Consider the following 10,137-nt stretch of genomic DNA (forward strand, 5'->3'; position numbering starts at 1 on the left):
TTAAAGCTGGAGCTTGGCTGTCGCTACAGATTCAGATGATGAGTTGATCCATTTCACTGTGCTAGCGGAACATGATCAATCCAGTCGATAGGGGCCGCCATGCGAGCAGAGATGAAATGGAATGAGACTCGAAAAAGATGAAGCGTATATTTTTCACAAGCTGCTCATCCATTTATATAGTAAATAGATAAACAATTATTCCCATGAATAGAATACCCTGACCATTTGTATGACCAATTCGCTTACTATTGACAGTAGATCATCCGCTAAACGCTGCGTAAACCGTTGATGCAGTAACGGCTTTGTACAGGATTTAGTGGGTAGCAGCTGTGATACTCGATCCGATCATGCCCGGTTCAATGCATACGACAGAGTGAGGACAGGTAAGGTTGAAACACAAGATCTAAATATAACTAATCAATAAATATAAACTCTCGTACGAAATAAAATATTATTTTATACTTGATACCCACCACGCCTTAGTGCCTAACGCTAAAAACAAACATCGTAGATCCGAACATGCCCGGTTCAATGCATACGACAGAGTGAGGACAGGTAGGGTTGAAACACAAGATCTAAATATAATAATCAATAAATATAAACTCTCGTACTAAAGCAAATATATCTATGTGAAATGTAATTAATTCATAGATTGAATTTAAGTAAGTTATAGATGCGGAGGCTAAGCTCTCATCGTGGCTAGGTTTTCGTTAGCTGTCGCTGCATTTTGCTACTCCAGATGACATCACAGCGACATAATGATATCCGATCCCTTATGAAATTCAACAGTCATGTTAGATTTGCAAAGGTAATCAAATGGAATTCAGCGTCTGCTAGCCAGAGCCCCCTGAATTTTCTGTTGCTATTTTCTCTACACTTCTCTCTGTCTCTAGTTTCTCTATTCTCCACAACCATACTATCCACGCAATCCTCAAATCCCCTTGGAATTCATGAAATTTTTTATAGTCTCAGCCGTTGCCCAATCTCAGTCTGTAGAACATCTTTAATTGCTCTGCGAAAGAAAAATTCCGTCCCAAATTCGTGATGATGCCATCTAGAAAGATCGGACTCACGCACTCACTCGTCGGCTCTCACCAACGTATGAAATGGCGTAGATATGTCCTTCCTACTCGTGGGATTTTTTTTGTTGGTTTTGTAGATAAACCAATCTAATTGATGGAGTTATAGTTATAATTAGGAGTAGCATAGTTTGTTTTTGGACCTAAAACCTCACAAATTTTAAATAAACTACAACTATACATCCGTTGATGTAAAACTCCGAATGAAAAAAATCAATTGAGAAGTAGAAATTTTTACAATTGGGAGATCTTAGCACAAGATACACTATAGTCCTATAAAACTCAATACTTCAATCATGATGTAATCTATAATAAATTATTCAATTAATATTAAATATATAAATAAACGATTTTCTATTTTATTCTTTTTTTTTTATTATTATATATATAAATATATATATTTTATTTCATATATATATATATATTATAATCAACTTGAATTTGAGCTCTTAAAATTTATGTGTAATCTCACTCAAAACTTACAAAACAATAAAAACAAAGATAAATTTACATACAAAAATAAGTCATACATATTAGACACTTAGTATATCTCTCATTAATAAATATTAATCTTTTTAAACATCATTATATTAAAATTTGAAAAAATAATTAAAAATATTAATTATATCATTAATATTTACAAACATAAATTTACATATCTCTCACATGGCCTAGATATCTATAAAGAAGGTAATGGTTACCATGATATATTTTGTTTTGGTTATTTTACCTAATACAATGAATGTTTATTAAAAATATCTTAAACTAAAATTTATTTTTATTATATTCATTAAAAATAATATTGTAATTCTTTTCTAATATTTATAGTTGACTTTAATAAATTATATATAGTAGAAGTCCAAGGCTTAACTCAATCAGTCAAATCAGTGCTTCGCCATACACGAGAGGTTATATGGTCGATTCTACCTGAAAGCCTTTTGGGTCAGGTAGTACATACGCCGAGGGGATGTGATCCCCCTTCGGGGTGTCGATTTGCCCAAAATTACTGTGAACGTAGCCACTACCCAATGACCAAGAGTAATTGTGAACCACCGGAGAAAAATAAAAATAAAAATAAAAATGATATATATATATATATATATATATATATATATATATATATATATATATATATATATATATATATATATATATATATATATAGTAGATATCCCTTTTTCTGCCTCAAATAATTGTGGATACCACGGGCTCTCCATGGAGCGCTGAAAAAAGAGGGATTCAAAGGCCCTGCCCCAAGATTTTGTTAGAAGGAACTAGAATTAATTCCAACTACCTAGAACCAACATTCAACAGTGATTTTAATGCAGTTTCTAGAAATTGTTGACAAAGGGGCAAACTTCTTCAGGAAGCCACCGCCCGAATTGATATCTAGAACCTTCTTCATCTTGTATAAATACCTATTTGATCGATGAATGGAAGTATGTTGTAAGTTGTTTGAATGTGCTTTCTGTTGTGTGTTTATGTGTCTCTGTGCTCTCTGATATGGTATCAGAGCCGCGCAGCGGAAGTGTGGTGAGCGTCGTGTGAGGCTCGGTTGTGTGAGTTAGAGCTCTGTGGTGTTGAGCAATGTGAAGAAGCGGTTGAGTTCCAAGTTCTGTGTGTAGTGTTCAGTCTTTGAGTCTCCGCTCTCTCTGATTTGAAGAGGCAGTGAGTCATTGTTATGTTTGAGTCTCTGCTCTCTTTCTGAGTAAGAGGAGTATTCTGTATTTGTGAGTGTGGTGGCCGTGGCAGAGAACGACAAGGGATAGCGGTGCTGATGACCACGTTGGCTGCTTATGAGAGACACTGCTGATTGTGTGAGCTGCTGGCGTTGCTGCTATTCATAACAGTAATTTGTGTTTAATTCTTTCTTGCTTGTTTTTATTGTGGCGCAGAGAAATATACTGTATTGGGTGCTGCTCAAAAATTGGACAGAACAGTTATGTTGTTTTCTTTGAAGATTGTGTTGCTGCATTTTTATATAACCGTAACTGGACTAAGATTAAAGAATCTGTTTTTTATAAGACTGTAACTAGATCAAGACTCTGATTTGAGTTCTGTGTATCAGTTGAAATTCCAGCCATCCAATTTAACTGCTTTTGTGACTAAAAAATTTGGAAATTTTTAATAGTGAAAAGGAGTTAAGATTTTTATGGTGCATGAGTGGTGAAAAGGTTTCTGAGATTTAGTGAAAATTGGTGCATTTGGATTTAGATTTGGTGGCATTTTGGTGATTGGATAAAGTTTTTTTTTCATCATGGCAAATTTGTTGCTTGATACTTATATGAATGAATCCACCAAACTTGATGGAGAAAATTATGTGAATTGGAAATTCAAGTTAATGACTATTTTAGAAGGAAATAATTTGTGGTCCATTGTGAGTGGGGATGAGCCCAAACCCATTGTTGCAGGTTCTATTCCAGATTGGGAGAAAAGGGAGACAAAAGCAAAGGTGTTGTTGCGTATGTCCGTAAAGGACAACATTATTCCTCACATCAGAGATTGCAAGACATCAAAAGAAACATGGGATACGCTGAAGGGTTTGTATGAAACAACAAATACAAACCGAATCTTGTTTTTGAAGACTAAGCTTTTATCTCTAAAAATGGAAGCAAATGAAAATATAAGCAATTTCATATCTCGTGTCAAAGATTTAAGTGATAAGTTAGGAGATATTGGTGAAAAGGTGTCTAGTACTGACTTAGTCACCATCATATTAAATGACTTAGTGCAAGATTATCAAATATTTGTTTCAAGTCTTGCAGCTAGAGAGAAACCCCCTACCTCTAATCAATTGACTGGAATTCTTCTACAAGAGGAGGAGAGGATGAAGAGCTTTAATTTGGGCTCTAGCAGTTCAGATTTGGCATTGGTGGCCAAAGGCAAATATCCATACAGAGGCAAGCCATGGGACAAGAACAAAGGAGGCAAGTTTCAAGCAAAACAAAAAGGTATGACACAGTCTAAATTTCCAATCCATAAGAGAAATGATGAGTGTTATTATTGTGGCAAACCTGGGCATCATTCTAAAGATTGTTATAAAAGGAAATATAATGAGTCTAGGCAAAGAAACAGAAGGCATAATGGAAATTTTGTGGACAAAGATACCTCAATCAATGATGGATTTAAAAATCTTAAATTGTTTGTTTCTGATGCTGCATTGTCTGTGGAAAATGATGATAAGAATGCTTGGTTCATTGATTCTGGTGCATCACTCCATATGTCTTGTAATAAGGAGTGGTTTGATGAATATCATGAAAACATTGATGGAACATATGTATGCCTAGGAGATAACAGATCACTTAAAGTTCAAGGTTATGGAGTAATAGATGTGAATTTGCCTAATGGACAAGAGAAACAGATCCATAATGTGATTTATGTTCCTGATATCGAAAAGAATTTAATTTCTATTTCTACTATTACTGACCAAGATTTGAAGGTGGAATTTGTTGAATCACAATGTATAGTGAAAGACATTGAAGATAAGTACAAGGTTATTGCCACAGGAACTAGAGTTGGAGGCTTGTATAAGTTGGATGTGACCAGGAAAAGTCATCAAGCGTTGGCATCTACAACAATATCAACAATAGATTTATGGCATCAAAGGTATGGACATCTAAATCACAAAGATTTAATGCTACTTCAAAAGAACACTATGGTTGAAGGGCTTCCTGTCTTGAAGAATGATCATGTTGAATGTGAAGCATGTGTACTTGGCAAGCAACATAGGGAGGAATTTCCTATACATAAAGAAAAAAGGAAAAGGGAAATACTTGAATTAATTCATACTGATGTATGTGTACCTATGCAAACTAGATCTATTGGTGGAGCATGGTATTTTCTTATTTTTGTGGATGATAGATCTAGGTATACATGGGTTTATTTCATAAGAAAGAAGAGTGATGTCTTTGAGTATTTTAAAGAATTTAAGAGTGTGGTGGAGAAACAAACTGGTAATTACATCAAAATTTTGAGTTCTGATCACGGGGGAGAATTCAAATCAAGAGAATTTAATCAATATTGTAAAAGAAATGGGATTCTGCAACAATTTACAGTGCCACATACAGCTCAGCAAAATGGAGTTGCTGAGAGGAAAAATAGAACACTAGTTGAATGTGCATGTAGCGTGCTTCAAGGTAAAAATATCTCTAATGTGTTTTGGGTTGAAGCCATTAATACTGCTAAAATAGGAGTCCAACCAAACTTTTAGAGATTAAAACACCTTTTGAAGCATTTTATGGGTACAAACCAATAGTGATTCATTTAAGAGGTTTTGGTTGCAAGGCATCTGCTCATATTCCAAAAGATGAAAGAAGAAAACTTGATGCAAAGTCAATTAAGTGCATATTCATTGGTTATTGTGATAATCAGAAAGCATACAAGTTGTTTGATCCCAGTACGCATAGACTGCTTGCAAGTAGGGATGTGGTGTTTCATGAGAATACAAATGAAGGTGATAAAATAAATAATACTAGTGTATGGCATGATATTGATGATTATGTCAAAATAGATACAAGTGTTGAACAAGAACAGGAACAAGCACAGGAACAGGTACAAGTTCAAGAGCAAGTAGCATCAAGCAGTCATGACACTCCAAAGAGAGGAGAGGAGACTCTGCAAAGCCAAAAGAAAGATGGAAATAGCAAAACTCCAAGAAGGTCATCACGTCAAAGTCAGGTACCTGTAAAGTATAAAGATTATGCATTAATGTCTCATGTTATGAATGTTGTAGAACCTTCAAGCTATGAGGAAGCTAAAGAATATGAAGAATGGAGAAATGCAATGAATGAAGAATATAACTCTATAATGAAGAATGACACATGGGAATTAAGAGAATTTCATAAAAACAAAGTTCCCATAGGATGCAAATGGCTTTATAAATAAAAATTTAATTCTTATGGAAGTATTGATAAACATAAAGCTAGATTGGTTGCAAAAGGATATTCACAAAAGGAGGGAATTGATTATGAAGATAATTTTGCACCTGTAGCTAAGTTGAACACAATTAGAATCATGATTGCATTAGCTACAAAATATAATTGGAAAATGCATCAGTTAGATGTCAAATCTTCATTTTTGAATGGTGAGTTAAAAGAAGAAGTTTATTTAGTTCAGCCTGAAGGGTTTGTAAAACAGGGACAGGAGCATCTGGTTTGCAGGTTAAAGAAAGCTTTATATGGTTTGAAACAAGCACCAAGATCATGGTATGAGAAAGGTTTTATGAAAAGCAAAAATAATCCTAACTTATACATCAAGGAAGATGAAGGCAAGAATGTTGCATTAATATCTGTATATGTTGATGATCTTATCATCACAGGAAATGCATGCAATTTGATTGAAGAAATAAAAAATCAGTTGTCACATGCATTTGAGATGAAGGATCTTGGTGAATTGCATTATTGTTTAGGTCTTGAAGTTTGGAGGGAACCTGGTAAGACACTAATCACACAAAGCAAATATACAAGGGAAATCCTTAAAAGATTCAATATGATTGAATGCAAGGCAACATATACTCCTTTAGAACGGAATGTCAAATTGTGCAGTAATGATGGAACCAAAGAGGTGAATGGAACTATGTACCATCAACTGGTGGGAAGTCTGAACAATCTCACCACTAGCAGACCAGATATAGCATATTCTGTCAGCATACTTAGTCAGTTCATGGCTAAGCCTTTTGAAAGCCATTGGAAAGCAACAAAGAAAGTCCTTCGATATTTGAAAGGAACACTTAATTTGTGTATTATGTATACTGATGAATTTGATGTTGAATTGGCAGGTTATTCCGATTCCGACTGGGTAGGAAATCTAGATGATAGGAAATCTACTAATGCATACGTGTTCAATATTGATTCAGGACCAATATCATGGAGCAGTAAGAAACAACCAACTGTTTCATTGTCATCCACTGAAGCTGAGTATAAAGAATTATGCAGTGCTACCTGTGAAGCAATATGGCTTAGGAGGATACTTGAAGATGTTGGAGAAACACAACAAGCACCTACAATAATCAGATGTGACAATCAAAGCACCATCAAATTGGCAAACAATCCTATATATCATGCAAGAACAAAACACATTGAGACACAACATCATTTTGTAAGAGAAAAATTGCAATCAAAATAAATTGACCTATCATATTGTAATACAAATGAAAATGTGGCTGACATATTCAGCAAGCCTCTTAGAAAGGATAAATTTGAAATGTGTAGAGGTAAGTTGTGCATTGTAGAAAATCCAAATTATGTTGTAAGCCTAGCTAAGACTTAGACCAGCAGGCATATCAGATGTTTGTTATATAGTTGGAATTAAGGGGGAGTGTTAGAAGGAACTAGAATTAATTCCAACTACCTAGAACCAACATTCAACAATGATTTTAATGCAGTTTCTAGAAATTGTTGACAAAGGGGCAAACTTCTTCAAGAAGCCACTGCCCGAATTGATATCTAGAACCTTCTTCATCCTGTATAAATACCTGTTTGATCGATGAATGGAAGTATGTTGTAAATTGTTTGAATGTGCTTTCAGTTGTGTGTTTATGTTTCTCTGTGCTCTCTGATAGATTTATGATCGGAAATCTTTTGCATATTGCGAGCATGATATAGAAAGAGTTGCACACGGACATGGCCTTTGTAAATCACGATTTTGGAAAGAGAGCTTTCCCTTATATGGTTGACTGGTCCAAGAGATATGGTACTATCACAAGTAATTTTTATGGCATATGCTGGTCATCGATTGTCTATTTATTTGTTTGTTGTAGTTATAGATTTGAAATTCAATTATTTTTTGCAGGTGAGAAGTTTGTGATTTGATTTGGTTACGAACTGAGAATAGTTTTGATCGATGCATAATTGATCCGACAACTTCTATCTTCGAAGCATGTGAATGACTGTGGAAAGTCTCCTCCAGACCAGAAAATGTTGTTAGTTGTGCCAGGGAGAAGTGCGTTTGTTGTTAATGCCAAATGGTGAACACTGGTCTTACCAGCGTCGAAACATTGCACTTGCCTTTAATATGGAGAATCTCAAGGTGAATATGAAAAGTAAAGAAAAATTAAGCATACTCATAGAAATAACTTTCTGGTTATTTTCCACTTATTTTGTTTGATGAATCTCAACAATACCATAACATCGATGCCCTTATAACAATCTATAGGTTAATAATTTGAGTGAAGGTTTTTATATTTCTAAACCTTCATAGGAATTTATTGTGATCATGTCTAGATGTATTGAAGAATTGGTAGATGAAAGGCGCGAGATTATAGCAAGTGCAAGAGGGGGCCCCTCCGAAATTGAGATCACCAAATATATGGAAAAAATGACTGCCGGAGTTATAAGAGAGCCGAGTTTGGAATAAGCCATGGAGATCTGGGAAAATAATTACTGTTTGAAGATCTGATCATACAAATTATCATCGAGCGGGTTGATTCAAGCTAAAATATTGCTTGCTTAATTTACATGGCAGAGAGAAGATGTTGCTGAAATCCACAACACAACTATAAGATTGATGCTCATTCATTAAACGGTCGACATCCCGGAGAGGTAGAATGCAGGGAGTTCCGAGAGTCCATTCTAGGACTTACGCCACATCGTTGGGATAGAAGAGACGCTACTTACGCCACATCGTTGGGATACAATGAAAAAAATTACTAGTGCTATTGATAAGGTAGCAGAGAACAAAGAAGAAGATTAGTCTTTACGCACCCATAATCACAAATTATACCCAGCTCTGGTGGATTCTTAATGTTATCGTAGCACATCAAAAGGAGGGCATAGAAGCTATTCATCTAGCCTCTCAGCGGTTAGTTTGTAAGCTTCATCTACAAGAGGGTGGCCTGCATGCTGATATAAATGGAGATGGAGTGCTAGGACATGTTCAAGCTATCGGAGGAAGTGGTACTGGACAAGCTGTAGCAATTGGAATAATGGAAGTACTGAAACCTTGTTGGGTTGTGGCTACTTCTGTAGTTCCAGTGGAAGAGCAAATTTTTAATGCCTATATATGCAGGAATGACCCATTTGGTCTATCGCATGGCCCATTTGGTGTATCATGAGCTTTTGGTTACACTTTTGATACTGATCCTCTAGAGGTAGCAACGCCTATCTTGATTCCTAGGAATGATGGATAGAAGCATCGGAAAGGAAGCCATGGTGATGTAATATTCCTCACAAGATGAGGAGAAGTTACTTCTTAGTTTCTAGGCATTCATGGCAAGGGTGCAATCTGAAGGTGAAGACTACTAATTGGTGCTACCTGGTCAAATTTCCCTTCACCTGTGGGTATTGTTGAAGAAAAGGTTATCCCCATTTTAGAACCTTCGCTAATGCATGTTCACGGAACCCATAAAGCGATTCTAGTTGCAGGAGAACATGAGGCAGTTATTCTTTCCCCATATGGTAGTAAGCTCACGTCAATCTTCATGCCATCTCCAACTACCCACCCCATAATATATGGTGAATTTTCAAATGATGGCTTGAATGACCTAATTCTAGTAACTTCGAATGGAATTTATGGATTTGTGCAAACGCCATAATCTCATGCCCTCTTCTTCAGTTCCCTCGTTGGTTGTTTGATAGTTGTCATGGTTTTTATACTCATCTATCAATATTTTGACTCGACAAACTCAAAACCAAGGCCCTTTGAAAGAAATAGCACTAACCCAAGGTAATATGTGTACTGTGAGCATATTTTGATGAAGCAGAATCTTTTTGTTCTTTGATAGAAAACAAAAAACCCTTATTATGGTTACGCATGTAATATGTTGAGTGATACATGCATTTATGAGCAAGGATTATGGCCCCAAAAAAAAAAAAATCCTCGTGTAATTTGTTAGTGGTTGAAGTTCTGTGAGTTTTTAATATGTTGTAATTGTGTCGTAAGAGTTTCCAATTTGGATAAGTACAAAAGATATGAAGTGGCTTTTACGAAGCGAAAAAAAAAAACTCGTATGAATACACTTCTGGCGATTGACATCGTGAGAGCAGTTCAATTAACGTTCATTTGCCATGGCATGAGCGTGCCAGAGTTCTAGGTTTACTTCGCTTATCTCCCATCAAATGAT

At 35.5% G+C, this 10,137-nt stretch overlaps 1 pseudogene; it reads left to right on the forward strand.

Moving 5' to 3' along the window:
* The first annotated feature begins 8,566 nt into the window (after positions 1–8,566).
* LOC149217876 (uncharacterized) lies at positions 8,567–9,744 on the forward strand (annotated as a pseudogene).
* Positions 9,745–10,137: the final 393 nt, after the last annotated feature.

This window comes from Pinus tabuliformis, chromosome 1_1 (assembly GCF_031772625.1).
Source record: "Pinus tabuliformis cultivar Carrire ecotype Pingquan chromosome 1_1, CPIR1, whole genome shotgun sequence".
NCBI lineage: Eukaryota > Viridiplantae > Streptophyta > Pinopsida > Pinales > Pinaceae > Pinus > Pinus tabuliformis.